Source organism: Antechinus flavipes, chromosome 1, assembly GCF_016432865.1.
Source record: "Antechinus flavipes isolate AdamAnt ecotype Samford, QLD, Australia chromosome 1, AdamAnt_v2, whole genome shotgun sequence".
Lineage (NCBI taxonomy): Eukaryota > Metazoa > Chordata > Mammalia > Dasyuromorphia > Dasyuridae > Antechinus > Antechinus flavipes.
Genome location: NC_067398.1, coordinates 650,694,516 through 650,715,917, shown reverse-complemented (window position 1 = coordinate 650,715,917; position 21,402 = coordinate 650,694,516).

Here is a 21,402-nt window from a genome sequence, read left to right as displayed (position 1 = left end):
ACTACTATCTTTGGACAAGACTCTTACTTTTATCTGCTGAAACTTTATCTACTCAACACAAGAAGAGTATCTTTTTAAATTTTCTAATTGGTCACAGAAAATAATGGGAAGGAAACTAGTGGAAGTCCCACTTGCTATTGGAAAAGTTATTGGAAAACCAGACCCACTACTTCTGCCTCACTCATTCATTATTTAGAACAATTCTATCCACTGGAAAGGTGTAAAAAAATGGAACAGAAATAGCTAAGTGGATAGAACTTGGACCTGGAGTCAGAAAGCTTGAGTTCAAACTTGGCTTCAGATACTTCTAGCTGTATGAATCTAGGCAAGTCACTTAACTTCAGTCTGCCTATCTCTTCACCTGGAAAAATCAAATAATGATAGTATTTCCTTCCCAGGGCAGGATCAAATGAAACATTTGTAATGTAAATATTTGCAAACTTTAAAGGGGGAGAAGTGAAGTGGGGTAAAGTCAAGATGGCAGAGAGTAGACAGGCTTCATCTGAGCTCTTTTTGTCTTCCCTCAGATCAACACCAGATCTTGGAGATTTTGGAGAGCCAGATATGGAGTGTAACAAATTTCCAGCAGAACATATTTTGGAAGAACTTTAGGAAAGGTATGTCTCAATCAGACAGGGCAGGAGGTGGCCCAGTGAAGGTATAGTGCAGGAACCTGAGGCAGAGAAGTCTTTGCATCAGGGGAATCTACTGGGAGGCTTTTAATCAAAATATAGCAACATTGGCTACTCTGTTCTAATTCACAAGCCAAACCTTTAATCACTACATAAATGCTAGAAATGATGATGATGATGATGATGATGATGACAATGATAATGATTACAGTGATAAAGCTTCATCAATCCTTCTTTAAACCCCCTGTCAATACATCATTGGGATGGGGGGGGGGGATCTCTAAATCTGCTTCTTTCTGGTTTTGGTCCTCTATATCACCTCTCTGTCTCTCCCTGTTTCTCTCTGTGTGTCTTCTTTTCCCTTCCCTTCTTTCCTCTCTTCTTCCTGTGCATCTCTTGGACATAATCTGGTTGACTTTCTTTTCTGTATCTAAGCAATGGTCTATTTCAAACAGCAATGCAATGGGTAAGGACATCGATCACCATTGACAGTTTAAAACAAAATAAATAGATCTAGCAGTGTCCATCTAAACTTATTCGATGAGAACACAGAATCAAGAGAGCTGAGTCAATCCCCATTTATGTGTCATAGCAATTTGCTCTGGGCCCTTTGCTCTGGGGTTGCCTGATTTCTCAGTAATGGAAATAGACTCTCCAACTCTAGAATTGCTAATTATAAAAATGGTTATATCTTAAAGTCTTGGGTTTCTTCAACATATACAAAAGGAGTCACAGATTTAAAAAGATCATTTATTCTCACATAAAAATGATTCTGCTAGTTAGCCAGTTCACATTTCATCCCTATTAAGCAAAGCGAAATACTAAATGACATAATCTTTTTAGGTTTCTCTCTCTTTAAGGTCACTACTTTGTGGTGATACCATTGCTTGCTACAAGGTCAACAAGCCCAATCATGCTATTACTGCCATTTCTGCAACCATGCTGATAGGCCCTGTCCTTGCTATCAGCATTCACAGGCTTTCTAGGACCTTTTAATGCTCATTTTCAGTGCCAATGTTAAAGGAAAAGAAGCATAAAGTGGAGAAAAGGCAGCCAGAGTCTTTCAGTGCAAGTCTAGCTAGTTAAGTTCACACTCTATATGAGGACTAGGATCTAGAGAATCTTATGATACTTACATGATGTCAATATGGAAAAATACCCTCTCTTTTCATCTCTCCCCTCCCCAGCCCCACATCCAACTTGAGTCACAACTGATCTTCTTGAGAATATTCTGAAAGGCAAAAGAACTTGGACTGCAGGCAAGACTCAATTATCCAGCAAAATTGACCATCATACTTTAGGGGAAAAGATGAACATTCAATGAAATAGGTGAATTTCATCTATTTCTGATGAAAAGACAGAACTGAATAGAAAATTTAATCTTCAAATACAGAACTCGAGAGAAACATAAGGTAAAAAGGAAAGAAAAAAAATAGTTTTTAAAAGTTAAAAAGTTCCTTTATGTCTCTATAAGAGAAGAAAATATGTTTAACTCTTGAGATCTCTATTTCTGTTATGGGTATACTTAGAGGGGGCAGGTATAATTTGATTTTATTGTGATAATTTCAAAAAGAAACTAGAGGAAGAAAAGTGATTCTACTGGAAGAAGAGGAAAATAGAGTTAAAATGGGGTAAATTACATCTCATGAAGAGGCAAAAAAAGACCTATTGCAATTGAGAGAAAGAAGGGAAAAGGATGAGCATTGCACAAATCTTACTCCTATCAGATTTGGCTCAAAGAGAAAATATCAGACACATTTAGCTTCACAGAGAAGCTTGTTTCATCCTATAGGCAAATACAAGAGGAAAGGGGAAAGGAAAAGGGAAGGCTAGTAGAAGGGAGAACAGAAGTAGAAGAGGAAAAAGAAAGGGGGAGAGGCTGCAAAAGAGAAGGGCTGTTTGGGGGAGAGAATGACCAGTGACAAAATATTGGAGAAAAAAAGATAGGGAAGAAAGGGAAAGAAATGAAAAGATGGTAGGAAAGAAGAGGAAAGCAAGGGGAAAAGAAAGAAAGGAGGAAAGGGATAATAGAAAGAGAGGGAGAAAAGGAAGAAAGAAATAAGAAAAGAAAGAGAGGGAAGGGAGGAGAGGAAAGAAGGAGAGAGGGAATGAAAAAGAGATGGAAGTAGAAAGGGAAGAAACAAGTATTTATAAAATACCTATTATGTGCCAAGCACTTTACAAATATTTCCTTTGATCCTCAAAACAACCTATGAGGTAGGTGCTATTATTATATCCATTTTACACTTGTCCAAGATCACTCAAAGTAGTAAGGCCTCCTAGCATTTAGATAGCAGAGTAGAGGGAGTGTTGACCTGAATTGAGAAATTAATCTATGAATCAATAACCATTTATTAAGCACTGTGATATTTTAAAAGTTTATGAGATAATTTCTGAATAATTGAATCACTCTATTAATACCAGCATGTTTATTAATTAAAAGGTCAGCCATTTAACCATCTCTCTTTTATATCAAATCATGGTAGAGCTCCAATATTCCCTTTGGAAGAGAGGACTTCCAGAGGATGACAACAAACTCTGATTGATTAACAGTTGAAGAGAGAATGAATATTATGATCAGGAGCTGGACCTTAACTGTCATTATGTCATTTACTTCTAACTCCCAAGCTTTGGGAAATCTTTTCAAAGAATTTATCTCCACCCAAACCTGAGTAGAGCACCTGGGTAAACTCTGTGTAGAAGAAGCTAACTCAATTTTCAGAGAGCAAGATCTTGAAATGAGGACAAAAGAAAATCAGGGAAAATCTGAATCTCCTTAAATCATTGGTTATTAATAACCATTTCTCTCAGCACCTACTTAGTTCCAGGCACTGTGCTAAACCCAGTAGATACAAAAAGAAGAAAAAGATAGTCCCTGCCCCTAAGAACCTAAAATGGGAGAGGTAACATTTAAACAAATATATACAAAGCAAAGATATTCAAGATAAAGAAGAAATAATTAAAAGATGGAAAGCACTAGAATTAAGAGAGATTAGGAAAGTCAAGGGATCAAATCCTGGTTCAAATACTTACTAGCCATGTGATCCTGGACAAGTCATTTAAACTTCTGATTGCCTCAGTTTCCTCATCTGTAAAATTCCTCCCAGGATTGTTATGGGGATAAAATAACATTTGTAAAGTGTTTTGAAAGTATTCTATGGAAATGCTAACAATTATTATATAAATAGCTATTATGCTACTCATGAAACCACTCAGTAACACTTACAGATTCATAAGATTAGATAGATTTGGAACTAGAAGGGACATTTACAAGCCATTGGGTCTAGTTACTCATTTTACAAGGAGGAAACTGAAGCTTAGTGATTTCTTCAAACTTCATAAAGTTTGAGTTCATAAAGTAAAAGTGAGCATTTGAACCTAGGTCCATGCTCTTCCCACCTTACTACATTGCCTGTCTAGTTCAATTCTCATTGCCCCATACTAGCCCTTGTGTTCCCCATACTCTTTTGCCAAATCTTTTCTCCTCTTGGGTCCTCTAAATAAGTGGCTGTAAGCCTCCTCCTACCCAAGAATTAACACATAGCCCTTGGGGATTCTTCTATTGTAGTGACCAGTGAAGATGCCTTCCATAAGTAAATTTGATCACAAATAGTCCACATGGATATTTTGACTGGAGATATCTAAATTTATGCATATCATATTTCTTCTGAGCTACTGCCAATCTAGGAGGTCCTTTGCCAGTATTTCTTGTGTCCCATAATCAATTCTTCAGAGAAACCTTGAGAATATCCTGGTATCATTTCTGACCACAATATAAGCATCTTCTTTGTAAGAGTTTTCCATGAAATAGTTTTTTAGGCAAATATGCATTTGTCATTTGAACAATATAGTCAATCCATTGGAAGTATACTCTCTGCAACAGAGTTCAACTGCTTAGCAGTTTAGCTCCACAAATGATCTTAGTGTCCGGTACCAGAAGATGTTCAGAATCTTCCTAAGATCATTCAAATGGAAGTGATTCAGTTTCCTAGCATGACTCTGGTAGTTTATAGCCATATAGCCATACAGCAATGATGTCAATACAAAAATTCTATAGATCTTTTTTTGGCAGTCAATCCAATAATTCCTCTCCCTCACTTTCCTTCAGCATCTCCAAAACATCAACCTAGCTCTGGTAATATACACATCAACTTAATCATTTATGTGTATATTCCTACAAAATATACTACCAAAATAAGTAAACTTATCAGCTGGATGCAAAATTTCTCCTTTTGTTGTAACCAGTAGTTCCAGGGATAGATGGTTTAGTGCTGGCCAGTGGAGAACCTTATTAGTGATTGTTAGGCCAAAGTTAGAACAAGCAGCAAAAAATTTGGTCCATTCTTTGTTGTATCTCAGCTTCCAAGATCACATTGCATGTGCAATCATCTGTGAACAAGAAATCATATACCAATTCTCCTTCCATTTTATTCTTGGCTTTTAGACCTTTGTGAGTTAAATAATTTACCATGAGTGACTTCTTCAAACTTCATAAAGTTTGAGTTCATAAAGGCCTTGATACTGTGTTCTCATTGAAGGTTATCTAACAATATTGTTGAAAGCATTATGCTAAAAAAGCATGGGAGCAAGCTGTCTCACTCCACTGATGCATGAGATCATTATCTGTTATATGACATAAGCATGAAAGCATTATCTATTATCCACAATCCAGGCAAGCATGCCATCATGAAACTGATGTACAGTACTGATGAACTTCTCTAAGCAACCAAATTTTGACAAACTTTGACTCTGTTACTGTCAGAGTAATACTGAATTTTTCCAGACTTCTAACTGAGCCAGTTAGAGATGTGAGATGTGAGTTGTTGTTTTTTTTTCTCACATCTCCCTAAACTTTGCTTGCACTTTACTTTTGATGGAATTAAATGATGCCTTTTTGGCATCTTCTTGGAGATGAATGAACTATCCTGCTGGTAAACCATGTGGAGTTCTGTAACTTCCAAATTTCTCCATTATTTTTGTCAAATCAATCTTGATATTTGAGAGTATGATGACCCAAATGAGTAAAAGCAGTGCTATATACCAACTATCTGAAAGCTTCCCACTCCTTTTCTGCTTCACTGTTGCCAATTATTCATTTTCCACTTCTTACCAATATTAGATGAAACAAAGAGATAACCTTTACAATGATTCTTTCACAAGTCTTCCATGGTCAGCATTTCCCTTTCCATCCTCATCCTTCCCTTCTGTTCATGCTCCACTTTGTCACTATCTTTTCTGAAATGCAGAACCTTAAAGTAACCATAGTTTTTCACAAGTAGTATGACCAAGGCATGGTACAACAGAATCATCTCTCTCATGTCCTGGACACTTGCCTTTCCTAATGCACAAAATAGTTTGCCAGCATTTTGGATGCAACTTCCTACTGCTGACCTATGTTAAAACTACAGGCCACCAAAACCCTCAATTTTTTTTAAAGATGTGAACAATTATTCATGATTCCTTTGGCTTTGCCTCTGTCCTTGTCTTAAGAAGCCTTCTTGTTCTATAAAGAAAAAAAACTTTTCTTTTTTCTTTCTTTCTTTTTCACAAGCCTTTTCAAGGAAATTTGCCATCCTATGATTACAAATTTAGTCAAAAAGCACCTCAAGGGTCATCTGCTTCAACCTCCACATTTAAGATGAAGAAATTGAAGTCTAGAGTAGAAACTTGATTTGTCCAAGGCCTCACAGATATTAAGTTGAAGAAAGAGGATTTAAAACTAAGTTCTCTGAATTCAAATTCAACAAAGGGGGAACTATCTATGCTGTTTATACAAGATTTTTATGTAGTATTTCCAGAAGATACTGTGGCAGAACTACATCTGGGCAGGCAGCCACTCTCAATTTGCACAACATCTCCCATCAGGACTTGGAAAGGAGTATGAGCATTCGAAACTGACTTCTCAGAAGGTCATGTCTAAAATGTTAATTTGTTTCACTAATTGTAGGAAGTTTTTGGAAGGATTTCAAAATGAGTGGGACCGTGGCAATGAATGTATCAGGAGCTATAATCTGTCTGATAAAAGTTGGTAGAGAAAGCAGCTTGGGTTGGTGTGGCTTGTGGTTTATGGCACCTGACAATACTACCCTACTCAGTAAGAACAAAAGAGGACTTTATGCTAAATCACCAGTTCAGGCATTAACTGGCACAACTGTCCTTTGTAGTCTTCTCCTCCCATAAAGTGTTAAAATGTGAATGTAATCTCCCTTTCAATAATCTCTCCCCAGAAACACCAAAGACTATGTAACTACTTGGAATCTTGTTCTTATAGTTTGGTTGTTTTTTGTTGTTGTTGTTTTGTGTTTTTTGGTTGTTTTTTTAATGAATGGATCTCTTTTCCTCCCCCTCTTTTTCTTCCTTTCCCTCTCCAATTTTTTCCTCCCTCTTTCTCCCCCTCTCTTTTTCCCTCCCTCCATCCCTTTGCCTTCCTTCACTTTTCTCTCTCTTCCTTCCTCCCTTCCCTTTGCCCCTTCTCTCTCTTTTTCTGTCTCTCCCTCCTTTTCCCTCTTTTTCTCTCTTTCTCTCTCACTCCTTCCTCTCCTCTCTCTCTGTCCTTTCTTTCTGTGTCTTTGTCTTTCTATGTGTTTCTGTCTCTGTCTCTGAGTCTCTCTGTCTGATTCACAAACATACACATATAACCCACACATCCACACATGCACATGCTCACACACAGTGCACACATACACATAAAATTTGGAAGCATGAAAAGACTGTAAAGAGACTCTAATCTGAGATTTCAGATTTTATTTAAAGTTTGGAGCAAGTGAAATTTCACATTTAATAGTGTGAATGGATAATATTTTCCTTACTTTTATCATGTTTTTATTAACCTAATTCAATTGTTCAACTATAATTTTCATGTTTAAGTGGCTGAAATAATCTGGTGGATCTAAAATGAATAAGAATGACCAGTAGCTGGAGGCTGAGCCAACAAATTTAGCTAGTCAAAAGTGACCAGTAGGGGAACAGTGTGGGGTAATTGACAGCTACCTACCTAGACTTCTATAAAAGGACTCTGTAAGAATGTGCTGTATTTTTATCCAATGGTCTGCTATTTCATCACAGGGAGGCCTTTATTATAATATTACAGGTTTCTATTTGTTTCCCACCAGCCATCCACAATTTTACCAATCTCTTCTTCCAACACTATAAATTGCTTTCTGGCATCTTCTAACTGTCCTCACAGTTTTAAGTAATTGCAAAGTCCTTTTCTGCCCATTTGGCATCTCCCTTCATGCTATCCTTAACTCTTCACATCAAGAATTTTTGCTACTGAATCTGGCTTAAACTGGTCAATCCAAAACATTGTGCTGAGATAATTTTATACTTTATTTTAGAGGAAGGCAAAGAGATAAAGCTTGACAATTTGTGACATAAAAATTGAAGTTTACACAACTACCTTTCCCCAAACCTTGTGCAAATATACCTGGAAAAAAGAAGAAACAAGTATAGAGAATATTATGGAAGATGTGAAATTTATGAGGACTCACTCTTGAAATCTTTGATGATCCCAACTGCTAGGATGCCTCTTTGTAAGTATCTTGCATTTATTCTGTATATATTTATTTTCTGTAACAATGGCTATTCTGGCCCCAACTGTCTGAAGGCCAGTGATATTACATTTTACTCTTCCCCCAGGGTTCTTCAGTAGTCTTAAAAAGTTTAGAATATGTTTACTCTCTCTGCCATTGACTCAAGCTCCACTCCACCATGGCATTCTCTTAATTTTAGGGGTCCTCTGTTCCCAAGTGCATTTAACTACTCTTCAGTCAGATTGACTTTTACAAAGGAATATTTGCCTCAAAGCTATAATAAGAATAAACAGAAGTATCACTTCCCCAATATCTTACAGTGGTTCTCAAAGTATGGTCTTAAAGAATCCTGGGGATCTCTGAAACCCTTTTAAAGGGTCTACAAATTCAAAAATAGTTTTTATTTCCAATATGGTAAATGTCTATAAATATAATCCAGATAAACAAAAATGCTTTAGAGAGATCCTCAATAATTTGTAACAGAATAAAGATAGTGAAAACAAAAGTTTGAGAACCAGAAAGCAAAATTTCTACTTGTATTACTTCAGTCTCTGGAGAAGAAAAGGAGATTATGTTCACAGCTTAATTCAGTTTCTATTTAACATAAGTCCCACCAAATTCCAAATCCAAAAATCTCCTTGGGCTTGAGTCATAGGCATCTTGATTTCTCAGGGGTTCCCTGCTGAGCTAATGGCAAAATCCAGACTTCAGTGCTGCCTCCAATGTCATCATGGACCAGCTCCTAGTGCAGGTACTCCTGCACTTAGTATCTTGAATGGTGCCTAGAATTAAAAGGGATAAATGAAATATCATACCAACACAAAATCTCAAACCCATTTCTCTGGCTTACAAGGCATAAAAAGGAGAAAAACTGCCATCTCTTTCATCCAAATCAATTCATAGTGCCTGTGCTGTGGTTGATTAGGACTTTCACTCCTCTGGATACAGACAAAAAAAAAGCAAGAGATCAGGAAAATTAGCAAGTTAACAAGAGAAAGTAAGATAGAGAAAGAGGAAAAAGGAAAATAATAGGAGAGAGAGGAGAGAGAAAAAGAAAGAAAATGCATTGTTGTAGGCTGGTTGTAGAGGAATGAAGAATGTCATCTCCTAGAACCTAGTCCCTGGTGTCTCCCAGTTGGTGCTTTTATTTTCAAATTCATTCAAAACTCCCATATTTGGTGAGTTTAGGCATAAACCAAAGCTCCATTATACTAGAATAGACTTTAATTTGTGCTTATGATCTCTCCCAACAGTCTCCCAGAAAGCAGGGGTTGTGGCATTTTTTTTTTTTAGTCTTGTATCCCCAGCATGAAGCATAGTGTCTGCCACATAATGATTAATGTTTAATTAATTAATTAATAGTTTTTATTAACTGTGTGACCTTCAGCAAGTCCTTGAAACTCAGGACAAACTGGGTCTCAGTTTCCTCATCTGTACACTAAGAATATGTGGTAGATCAGGGCTCTTAATCTTTTGGATCATCTATCAGTTGAACAATCTGGTGAAGTTTAGGGATCCTTTCTCAGAATGATATTTTTAAATATATAAAATACATATAATTATAATGGAAACCTGTTGTATTGAAATAGCTATTTTTTAAAATTTCTTTATAATCAAAATGTCAAAATGACAAAGTACGTAATTGTCAATTTAAGTTAAGAGCCCCTATATTTAATGAATTCTAAGGTCCCTTCCAGTTCTATATACTGCGATTCATGGTCTCATTGATAACCACTGCCCATATCCATTATTCTTTTCTGCAATGGACTGAGAAAGATAGTTGCTCCTTAGTAGAAACTGATCAGTAATTCTGGAGAAGAATAGAAACATGTGTTCTGGCTTATATAGATAATGAAATTAATGTCTTTTGGGTGTGGAAATTGTTTGCTTTGTGTCAAAGCCATAGCTATCTTCCAGAAAATTCATATAACAAAGTTAAAGGTCAAGATTGTTTAGTATCATTTTTTTAGTCATATGAAAAGATGCTCCAAATCTCTAGTGATCAGAGAAATGCAAATTAAGACAACTCTGAGATACCACTACACCTCTCAGATTGGCTAAGATGACAGGAAGAGATAATGATGAATATTGGAAATGTGGGAAAACTGGGGTACTGATACATTGTTGGTGGAACTGTGAATGGTTCCAATCATTCTGGATAGCAATTTGGAATTATGCTCAAAATGTTATTAAACTGTGCATATCCTTTGATTCAGCAGTGTTTCTGCTGAGGTTATACCTCAGGTAGATCTTAAAGTGGAGAAAGAGACCCACATGGGCAAAAATGTTTGTGGCAGCCCTTTTTGTAGTGGCAAGAAACTGGAAACTGAATGGATGCCCATCAACTGGAGAATGGCTGAATATTGGTATATGAATATTATGGAAAATTATTGTTCTGTAAGAAACAACTAGCAGGATGATTTCAGAGAGACCTGAAGAGATTTACATGAACTAATGCTAAGTGAAATAAGCAGAACCAGGAAATCATTATACATGGCAACAACAAAACTATACATTGATCAATTCTGATGGAAATGGCTCTCTCTCTTCAATAATGAGATGATTCAAACTAGTTCCAATTATTCAGTGATGAAGACAGCCATCTACACCCAGAGAGAAGACTGTGGGAACTGAGTATGGACCATAGCATTTTCACTCTTTCTATTGTTTACTTGCATTTTGTTTCTTTTTCAGGTTGGTTTTTTCCTTCTTGATCCGATTTTTCTTGTGCAGCATGATAACTATATAAATATGAGTACATATATTGGATTTAACATAAATTTTAATATATTTAACATGTATTGAACTACCTGCCATATTGGGGGGGGGGAGGCAAAAGAGGGGAAAATTTGGAACAGAAGGTTTTGCAAAGATCAATGTTGAAAAATTATCCATGCAATGCCCATCAATTGGAGAATAGCTGGGTAAATTGTGGTATATGAACATTATGGAATATTATTGTTCTGTAAGAAATGACAGCAGGATGAATACAGAGAGGCTTGGCGAGACTTACATGAACTGATGCTAAGTGAAATGAGCAGAACCAGGAGATCATTATAGACTTCGACAACAATATTGTATGAGGACATATTCTGATAGAAGTAGATTTCTTTGACAAAGAGACCTGAGTTTCAATTGATAAATGGTGGACAGAAGCAGCTACACCCAAAGAAAGAACACTGGCAAACGAATGTGAACTATCTGCATTTTTGTTTTTCTTCCTGGGTTATTTTTACCTTCTGAATCCAATTCTCCCTGTGCAACAAGAGAACTGTTCGGTTCTGCAAACATATATTGTATCTAGGATATACTGCAACATATCTAACATATATAAAACTGCTTGCCATCTAGGGGAGGGGGTGGAGGGAGGGAGGGGGAAAATCGGAACAGAAACGAGTGCAAGGGATAATGTTGCAAAAAGATTACCCTGGCATGGATTCTGTCAATATAAAGTAATTATTAAATAAAATTTAAAAAAAGAAAGAAAGAAAAATTATCCATGCATATGTTTTATAAATAAAAAGCTTTAATTAAAAGAAATTGTTTAGTATCTATTTGAAAGACTGAGGAACTGCTCTTGAGATCACAGGATAAAAAAGAGAAAATCCCTTCTGCTCTCTCTTCCCTGCAGGATAAAGTAGAGATGTGGAAAGTCCTGGCTCCACAAAATCATTTCCTGTCCACTGACAAATCATACCACTGACAATCTAGCCATACTCTTTCCCCTCCATCAGACTATGGAATTGCTTCTGGGATCCCAGAATCTGAGAAGTAAATTTTCACTATATCTTGACTAAAACTAAGCTGACACATCACTTTATGCATTCTTCCATACATACTCCTCATTCTATCATAACTCCATGTTATATAATTTTTAATCCCATTGGAATACATGTTCCTTGAGGGCAGGGACTATATTGATCATTTTTATTTGTATCTCAGTGAATTACCACATACCAGGAACATTTAATAAATGTTTTATCATTCTTCCGTTTTTAACCCCAATAAAGAGCTACAAGATTTTCTGAAATAGGCCTGGTCTTAAAAGATGGATGATCAGATCTTCTGGAGTTAGAGTCCCAAATTGAAGAGAAAATTTCTTTAAGGCCACAGAAACTGGTGAGACTGGGATGAGACTTGTCCTAATTTTAGGAGAGAGATAACCAGTACTATGGAAAGAATATGAGATTTAGGGTCAGAAATTTGGAGTTTGAAAACCAAAACTTTAGTCATGTCCCTTAACTTCTCTCAACCTCAATTTTTTTTTCCTTTATAAAATGAGAAGGTAGGATTAAATGTCTCTAGAGTTCCTAAAAATGGCCTCTAATTTAATGATTCTAAATGACTAAGTGCATAACTGTCAATTAAATATGATGGGAGCGACATCTAGTGGCAATATGTTGCCAAAAAGCCTGAGATCATTTTTATTCCTCTTGTTTCTGAAGCTGTGCCCTCTATTTTAGGGGAGACTTGAGGAATGAACATGGCAGGATTTAGGTAGCAGCTAAGTGCACTGTGCCCACTATCCTTTCCAAAAATGTTAACAATTGGGTTTTTTTTTAATGAATTCTAGGGTGTTTTTTTAAATGTAGAGGGAAGCCTCTTCATTTTGGTAAATTTGGGTTTAGAAAAAATTATACATGCTCAGACCTAGAAAAATTGATAAACTATAAGTCAACATCAGAATCCAAGGTGGCTATTATAATCTTAGGATGCATTAACAGAAGTAGGGTACACAGAATAAAAGAGGTACTAATCCCATTATCCTCAGCCCTGGTCAGACAATATGGAGCATTGTATTCACTTATGGATTCCACATTTCAGGGAAGATGGTGACAATAGAAAAGAAAATTAGGTATGCTGTATTGGAAGTATCAATTTTTTACAAGTAATTTGGATTATTCTCTCCAGTCATCTTGTAGGTATCTTGTAGCTTCAAAACCTTATATTCTTCCTCTAGAGAGCTCTGCTTGTTTCTTGTCCTTGTGAATATCATGCCCCTAATACTAGGGCTTTAGTTCCAGGCCCAGTCAGTAACACTGAATGAACTCTGGTCTCAGAAAAACTTAATTCCATGCCATGATCTTTCTTACTTTTGATTTCTGCATTACATCCTTAATTTTACCTCCTAAACTAAAATTTATCAGGGAAATGTAAGAAGACAGACATACTATCATTATAACAGCAATTCTCCTTCCAGAAGAATGTTGAGTTGCCATTATAGTATCCACAATGACCGTCCTGCATAGTGAGAACAATCAACACACATACTGGGTCAGACAATAAATTAAAGTTACAAAAGGCTTAGGTTCAGAAAGGTTCACATAATTCAGGTAAATCTGGATTTCATTCTCAGCCATCCACCTGTCTGTCTTTCTGTCCTTTTAGACTCCGATCCTGACAGAACAAAGTCTTTTCTATCTGTTCACCTAGGCTTAATTCTGAGCTTTGATTAGAAACCACTATTCTCTTTATGTCAGTATATGTATAGTTTGTCTCCCTTATAGAATGGAAGGGATTATTTCAAAACTTATATCTCTGTATGCCCAGTTCCCACAGAAGATGCTTATTAATTCATTGCTAATAGGCTAAGGATGGAGAATCTAATCATGTAAAGCACTGATAGGATTAATGGGGTTAGGGGCACTGAAGAGACTGAAAGAATTGGAAAGGCTGAGATAACTTTTGAAAATGAGTCTTCCCTAGTCAGCAGTTCCCTTTCCATCCTAGTCCTTCCCTTCTGCTCATGCTCCACTTTGTCTCTATCTTTCCTGAAATGTAGAAATTTAAAGTGCTGATAGTTCTTCACAAGTAGTCTGACCAAGGCATGGTACAACAGAAATATCACCTTTCATGTCCTGGACACTTGCTTTTCCTAATGTACACAGGAGTTTGCTACATTTTTGGATACAATTTCCTACTGCTGACCCATTTTGAACCTGCCCGCCAGCAAAACCCCAATTTTTTTTTTTAACGTGAACTGTTATTCATGTTACTTTGGCTCTGCTTCTGTCCTTGTCTTTAGAAGTCTTTGTGTTCCTTAAAGAACTCTGAGAGTTTTGATAACAGCCTTTTCAAGGAAAATTGCCTTCCTGTGATTATAGATTTAGTCAAAAGGCACCTCAAGGGATATCTAGTTCAACCTCTTCATTTAATATGAAGAAACTGAGACGAAGAGTAGTATCTTAATTTCTTGAAAGTCACACAGGTATTAAGTTGAAGAGTGAGGATTTAAAACTAAGTCCTTTGAATCCAAATTCAAAAAAGGAGGAAGCCTTCATAGCATTTCCAGAAGACACTGTAGCAGAACTATATCTGGGCAGTCAGCCACTCTCAGTTTGCACAACATCTCTAATCAGGACTTGGGAAGGAGTTTGTGCATTCGAAACTGACTTCTCAAAAAGTCATACCTAAGATCTTTTTCACTAAACTGTTTCACTAACTGTAGGAAGTTTTTGGAAGGATTTCAAAGTGAGTGGGACCTTGACAATGGATGTGTTTCAGGAGCTATAATCTGATAAGATAAAAGTTGGTAGAAAAAAAGCAACATCTGTTAGATAAAAGTTGGTAGAGGAAAAGCAGCTTGGATGGGTGTAGCTTGTGGTTCATGGCACCTAATATTACCCTATTCAGTGAGAACAAAAGAGGACTTTATGCTAAATCACCAGTTCGGGCATTAACTGGCACAACTGTTCATTATAGTTCTCTCCTCCTATGATATGTTGAGATATGAATGTAATCTCCCCTTCAATAATCCTTCCCAGAGGCACCATGGACTATATAACTACTTCTTTAAAAGGCAATAGAATTTTGGAATCTTGTTCTTGTAATAGTTTGGTTGTTGTTTTTTTTTAATGAATAGATTTCTTTCCTTCTCCAATTTTTTCTCCCTCTTTCTCCCTCCCTCATTTCTTCCCGGCTTCCATCCTTTCTGTCTTCAGCATTCCTTCACTTTTGCATCTCTCCCTTCCTCCCTTTCCCTTTCTCTTTCTCTCTCCTTTTTTGTCTCTTCCTTTCTTTCCCTTTTTGTCTCTCACTCCTTCCTCTCCTCTTTCCCTGTCCTTTCTTTCTGTGTCTTTGTCTCTTTATTGTATTTCTGTCTTTGAGTCTCTGTCAGTATGCCTCTCTTACACATACACACATACACACAATTTGGGAGCATAAAAAGAATGGAAAGAGACTTTAATCTGAGATTTAGGTTTCAGTTAAAGTTTGGAGCAAGGAAGTATTTGAAATTTCACATTTAGTAGTACAAATGCATAATGTTTTCTTTACTTTTATAAAGTTTATATTAATCTAATTAAAATATTCAACTATAATCTTCTTGTTTGTATAGCTGAAATAACCTGTTGAATCTAGAAGGAATAAGAGGTAGAAGCTGAGCCAACAAATAACAAATTTAACTAATCAAAAGTGACCAGTAGGGGAACAGTGTGGGGTAATTGACAGCTACCTACCTAGACCCTTATAAAAGGACAATATAGGAAGGTGCTATATTTTCATCCAATGCCTTGCTCTCATTAAAGGGAAGCCCTCTGTCAAGTTAATATTACAGGTTTCTATTTGTTTCCCACCTGCCATCCACAATTTTACCAATCTCTTCTTCCAACACTATAAATTGTTTTCTGGCACCTTTTAACTGTCCTCACAGTTCTAAGTAATTACAAAGTCCTTTGCTGCCATTTGGCATCACCCTTCCTGCTATCCCTAACTCTTCACATCAAGAATTTTTGCTAGTGAGTCTGTCTTAAACTGATTAATCCAAAACATTGTGCTGAGAAAACTTTACACTGTATTTTAGAGGAAGGCAAAGAGATATAGCCTGAAAATTTGTGACATAAAAACTGAAGGTTACACAACTACCTTAGGTAGAATAGTCAATACAAATACTGGATCAGAAAATAAACCATAGTTACAAAAGGCTTAGGTTCAGAAAGGTTCACACAATTCAGGTAAATCTGGGTTCCATTTCTTGTTATCCCCTTGCTTCACATGCACCTCTGTCGCTCTTTCTCTGTTTGTTTCTCTGCCTTCTTTCGGCTCCTGATCCTAACAAACAAGATCTTTTCTGGCTGGTCATCTAGGCTTAATTATGAGCTTTAATTAAAAACCACTATTCTCTTTATACCAGTTTTTGTATAGCTTGTCTCCTTTATAGAATGGAAGGGATTATTTCAAAAAACTTGTGTCACTGTATGCCCTGTTTCCACAGAAGGTGCTTATTAATTCATTGTTAAAGGGCTAAGGACTAGGATATCTAATCACCTAAAACACTGATGGGATTAAAGAGGTTAAGGGTACTGAGGAGACTGAAAGAATTGAAGAGGTTGATTTTCTGAGGGGAAGTGGCAAGTATTTTGCATGTCAACTATCAAGTTAATGTATGACATCTAGCCTGTCACTGCAAATCCATTGTTGCCCTGCAGCTACAGGAAAGTATCCCCTTGAACAAGGGACAATGTAGTGAAGGAAATGAGGGGAGCACTCTCTGGGAGAAGCGATGGGAATAACTAAGTTTTCAAAGGAACAAGTGGGCCAAGGCCCAATGCTTATGAGAAAGAATAAAGTGTGTTTGATATTCTTAAGACCCAGAACTATCTTCAGGGTTTAACAGTTGATCATATGAGAAAAATAACATTGAAACGTGATGGGGAAATTAGTATATGAACATTTGAGTACTTCTTGGAGTCTTCTTAGTTCTTCAAAGTCAATACAACCTTGTTTCTTCCTTCCTTATCTCTGAGGACTCTTCCACTCCCTCTCCTTCCCTTTAGAGAAAACACAGGTGTACAAAGGTGATAGTGATAGGCTTCTGAGAAAATGAACTGGCATGCAGGGGAATTAAATATTGCTTTCTATTTCACTCTCCTTCTGTCTCATATGAGAAAGCTTTATCTAACATATTATTTATCCTTTCAACTTCTCCTTATACCATGACCACCACCCTGGTTTGCCTTGACACCCCCATCCATGTCCCAGAGACCCAAAAAGTCTCCTGTGTCCCTGTCACAATTATTGATGCACTTCTCCTGCTCATGGAACTCTTTTAAGTCTGATGGACACCACAGGTTCCTTTTTCTCTTTTTCTTCTTCCCTAAGTCTCTTCTTCTACCTGTTTCCAAAAGTCCAAAAGGCCTTGGATATGAATAAATGATTTTGGGTTATTGACTGATCAGATCTCTCAGGGCCACATTATTATTACCTATTATGTTTAGACACAGTATGAGGCCATTCTGAGGTTGATACAGCAAGATGTAACAACTCTGTACTTCTATTTCTTTGGAAGCTTAAGTTTTGCAAATTGCTTTTCTCATAAGTTGTGCAGATATAATCACTAATTTTGGCCTCAAGTTTGTCTCCCTCTTAGGTCAACCCAATGTAATCCAACAGCACTTAACACTGTACTTGGAACACAGTAGACATTTAACAAATGTTTGTGATTGACTTAAAAGTTCCCTCTGTGTGTCAGGCACTTTGCTAGGTACTAGGAATACAAAGACAAATACAAAGACAAAATCTAAAACTGTTCTTACTTTCAAGAGCTTACTATACTCTGTCAGAGGAGGGTTTATATCAGCAGGAGCATCACTCTCAGCCCTATTTACACCAACCCCTAAGTCTAAGTCAGAGGATCCTAGACATTGTTTCAGCTTAGTGTTTCAAGTGAGGAGTTGAGATTTAGAAAATTGATTTCAAATTTCCTCATTGGGATCATCACTGTAAATTGTCTGGCACATTATAGCTATTTAATGAAGGAGGGAAAGGAGGGAGGGAGGAGGAAAGAAATGAGGAAAGAAGGAAGGAAAGATTTATTAAGTATCTATTATGTGCCAGCATTGTACTAAGTTCTTTTTTTTACAAATATTATATCATTGATCTTCTGACAACTCTGGGAGGTAGGTAGATTAGAGACAAGACTGATCACTGCATTGATCAGAGTCCTTAAAGAAATCAAGAGTTTACAGAAAATGTGTTGAATAAGGGAGCTGTGGATAAAATTGTCCTGCTTGGGAAAAATAAAAATCAAAAAGACAGAGATCACAAACATCTGATGCAAAATCACCATTAACAGTGTCCCAACAAAGAAATGGGAGTTATTTTCTGTTATAGTTGTGGTCTTGAAGATACTTAAATGATAAAAATATTCAAAAGAAAAAGATAGAGTTCATATATGTGGGCCAAATTCAAAGGAATCAGGCAAAGAATTTGCCAAAGACAGAGATCATTCCAGATCTCCTCCCAACCAATAAGCTTGGTGTCATCTTCAATCAGATTATGATTAGATACCAAAAAACACCATCAAATCATAATCACACATGCAAAACATTTTCCTACTGCAAATATGAAACAGAGGATCACAAATATGACAAGTATGCTTAAGCAGAGAAGTGTTTCTTGATTCCCAGGAAGTGGATGCCCAAGGAATTAGCTTTAATATAAATAAAAATATAAATAAAAGGACAGAGATTGGCTGGGAGAAAATTAAAATGATTCGAAACAGAAATCACACATCCTTAACTACATAAAAAACATTTGAACATGAGAGATCTCAACAGAAAAAAAAATGACTAGTTAGGTAGAACAAAAGTACACCCGAGAAATCAAGAAGTCCATATTGTAAACATAAAGAAAAAAGTAAAAATTAAAAGTAATTCTAATTCTGATACAAAGAACTGTTAATTTGTTAATGCTCAAAAGAAAACTGCTACATTGAAACAGTCTCTGAAAAATGCTAAAGCAAGCTTGTTTCTCCATGCTGAGAGCTCCTAGAAAGAATGTAGTTTGAATGAAATAGACAATGAATAAACAAACCATAACTGAGAATATCCATTTAGACAAAAAGAAAGGGATGAACCCAGAAGTTGTACCATTTCTGCCTAAAATCTCAGTTTTAGCAATCTCTAGGGAAAAGATAAACACTATAAAATTTAGAAAAACTGACAATAATATGCAAATAATAACAATAATAATAACTGGCTATATGGACAAGTTAATATTCATATGCTGAAAGATCATTGGGTCATAAAATAGCCAACAAATCTATAACTGTAATATTACTAGAAAAGTGTTCACACATGGAGTCAGATATAAGCTCACTGACAAATTATATATAATGTTTTTGTGTTTATTTTAGACAATAGGGAAAAACAGAAACAAGATTAAAAGGGAAATACAAAGCTGGGAAATAAATTTTACAGCCTGTTTCTGATAAAGGTCTTATTTCTAAAATATATAAAGAACTGTGTCAAATTTAAAAATATAAGTCATTCACCATTTGATAAACGGTCAAAGGATTTGAACAGACAATTTTCAGATAATGAAATTAAAGCCATCTATAATTATATGAAAAAATGCTTTAAAGCACTACTGATTAGAGAAATGTAAATTAAAATAACACTGAGGTGCTACTTCACTCCTCTTAAATCGACTAAGATGACAGGAAAAGATAATGATAAATGTTGGAGGAGAGATGAGAAAACTGGGATACTAATTCATTGTTGGTAGAGTTGTGAAAAGATCCAATCATTCTGGAGAGTAATTTGGAACTATGACCAAAGGGCTATAAAATTTTGACCCAGCAGTGCCATTACTATGTCTGTATCCCAAGGAAATCATAAAGAAGGGAAAAGGACTCATATGTACAAAAATGTTTGTAGCAGCTCTTTTTGTGGTAGCAAAGAATTGGAAAAGGGGTAGATGCCCATCAATTGGTGAATGGCTGAACAAGTTGTGGTATATGAAGATAATGAAATATTATTGTGCTCTAAAAAATAATGAACAAATTGATTTTAGAAAGGTCTGGAAAGATTTACATTAATTGATACTGAGTGAAACAAGCAGAACCAGGAATTCATTATACACAATAAAAGCAACAATGTAAAATGATCAACTATTAAAGATTAGGTTCTTTTCAGTGGTTCAGTGATCCAAAGCAATCTCAACATATTTTGAACAGAAAATGCCCTCTGCATTCAGAAAAAGAACTAAGGTAACTGATGTAAATCAAAACATGCTATGTTCACTTCTTTTTTCCATTTTTAAAATTCTCTCCTATGATTTTTCCCTTTTGCTCTATTTTTTCTCTCCCAAAATGATTCATAAAGCAAAAAAAATTTTAATTTTTTTTTAAAAATACAGAAAGTAACTCATACATTAGAATAGACTAAAGAGTAGTGGCAATCAGAATACAGGAGTCATCCATTGGAGAAAAATGGAGGAAGATTGAATCAAAGTGTATGTACACAGGTTGCCTTGAGAAAAATAAACTATTCATCAGAGGCTGAAGTAAAGAAGGGAAGAACAGAAAAAATGGTGCTGATGTCAAGGAGTTTTGAGAAGTAGAAAAAGAAAGGAGAGGGACCTCTTGGTGAATGGTCTGCATTTATTCATTAAAGTATGAGAGAAGCAGGTAGTAGATAGGGATGGACTAAAAATCAGGAAAACCTGGCTTCAAATCCTACTCCTGCAACTTGTTGAGTGACCATAAGAATAACTTAATTAACCTCTCACTTCAGTTTCTTTATCTATAGAATTAATCCATAGATTAAAATATTTCTCATACTTATGTTGCATAGTTATTTCAAGAATCAAATGAGATAAATTATACAAACTCTTAATACTCATAACCTTAAAAATGTTTATAACCTATTACAAATTTTGTGTTCTTTCCATGAATTGCATGAAATAGGTCTATACCACACACAGGCTGTGTCTCTTGATGAATTTTTCTTTCATTCATTTAACAAATCAATTAAAACTCAAGGTTGATTTTTTTTCCCAAGGTTGATTTTTTTTTTTTTTTAGAAAAACTAGCCTAACTTGCATGAAGTAAGATCTTAGGAGAAGTTGGCCCACCTGTGTGGTAGAGCTTTTTGGAAACATTGTTCCCACAACATTTAGTCTCCAGTAAACCATTTTCCCCACCCAAATCTAGTTAGTTTCCATGTCTCTGACAGTCACGTGTCTCTTAGCACTAACGGCAGCTTCCTCACCACCACTATCTCCACCACACTTCTAGCCTCCTTGTTATAATTTTGCATAAATCAATTATTTAGAGAACTGGGCACAGTGGATAGAGTACTGGTCCTGGAGTCAGGAAGACATGATTTCAAATTCAGTCTCAGACACTTAATACTTACTTGCTATGTGACCTTGAGAAAGTCACTTAATTCCAATTGCCACACTCAAACAAAAAAAGAAAAAATATGTATAGTTGGCAGGAAAGAGTACTCTTCTTA